Raw genomic sequence first — 1719 nt, 5'->3', positions numbered from 1 at the left:
TCTCTTGAGTCGTCTCCATCATATTCCCATGTGTTTAGGGTCATGATCCCCTTTACCGATGAGTAGCAGAGGTCACATGCGACATCACACTGCAAGTGAGTAGGGGAGCAAGATTGCACTGAGTCTAGAGCAAACTCTTTGCTATGGCAACTCCCAGCCCTCGTGTATGTTTAAATTGAGATGAAATTCATATACCAAAACTGAATAATTTTTTTTAGTTTAGTATTTCAAGACAGAGTCTCATGTAGCTCAGACCAGCCTCAAAATCTTATGTGTTCAAAGATGACTTGAACTCTTGGACCTGCTTTCCTCGATTTACCAAATGCTGGCATTATAGGCACGTGGTCCTACATCCAGATTTATTTTTAATTTATTTATGACACTGTACAACTACAGAGTCTAATTCCAGATATTTTGCCACACTTAACCACCCCGTCAAGCCAACCTGTTAAGAAATCTCACCCGAGTCTCCTCTCCCCTCTTTTATTTCACACCATGTTTTCCGGATTCCTGTATGCTGCAGGGCACAGCCACATGCCTTTGTAGGCCTTCTCCACTCTCTTCCTTAGCAACTTCTTGCATCTTCTCTCTGGGCAAGGACTTCTCAGCCCACAGCTCTGACTATGTGAGTCTGTTTAGATTCTCTTACGTTCCCTTCCAAGTCCTCCAAGGATCTCATAAATACACAAAGCCTTCTCACGGCTTGGGGTGGGGTGAGGTGGGTTGGATGGGTGGGCCCTTGCTGTGTTTTGTTTTGGGGTGAGGGTTGCTCATTTGTGTGTTGAGACAGGGTCTCACTATGTGGCCCTGGCTGGCCTTGAACTCACTAAAATCCATTTGCCTCAGTCCCGTGAGTGCTGGGATTAAAGGACTGTGCCACCACATCCTGCTTAAACACTGTTGGATTTTTTTGTTTTGTTTTGTTATTGTTTGCTGTTATTTTGGGGTGTGGGGGGGTGTTGGTGTTTTGTCTGCATATATGTCTGTATAATATATGAATGTCTGGTGCCCATAGAAGCCAGAAGAGGGCATCTGATCCCTTGAGATTGGAGTTACAGAAGATTGTGAATATGGTTGCTGGGCATTGAACTCATGTCCAGAAGATAGGGAAGAGCAGCCAGTACTCTTAATCACTGAGACATTTCTCCATCCCTATTTTTGTATGTTGATTCTCAGATACCTAAGGATTTTTTCCAGAAGTTCTTTTGGTGAGAACTTCTCTGTCACAGCCATGACAGGTTTGTGAATGGTCAACATATGTCTTGTTCGCTGCTGTATTGTAAGAACATGTAACAACATGTGACTGATGCCAGATGTTCAAAATACCTGCCAAGCCAGCAATAAGTAAATACATACATAAAGTGATGAAGCAGCCACTCATTCAACTCACCCACTGTGTGGCCAGACCTATCTCTAATCTGTCCCACTTTCTTATGATGGCCAGAATTAATCCCTGTCTCCAAAGGGTCCAGGTTTGCCCCAGTTCTTCATTCCATTTACTCTTGATTCCTCTTGCTGTCTTGTCACTTTCTGGCAGAGGTAGCCAGGAGCCACACTTTCATTGGAGCTATCTGAAACCCTCAGACTCCATACACCACACTGTTGGGACTCACAGGCTCCCTTAAGGGAAAAATTGTTGGTTTAACATCCACAAATATGATCAATTTGCCAATGGGTTGCTGGCTTGCAGCCTCAAATCTGAGATACTAAATTTCTGCA

This window comes from Peromyscus leucopus, chromosome 1 (assembly GCF_004664715.2).
Source record: "Peromyscus leucopus breed LL Stock chromosome 1, UCI_PerLeu_2.1, whole genome shotgun sequence".
NCBI lineage: Eukaryota > Metazoa > Chordata > Mammalia > Rodentia > Cricetidae > Peromyscus > Peromyscus leucopus.
The sequence above is the reverse complement of the archived record's forward strand: the minus strand, read 5'-3'. Positions refer to the sequence as shown.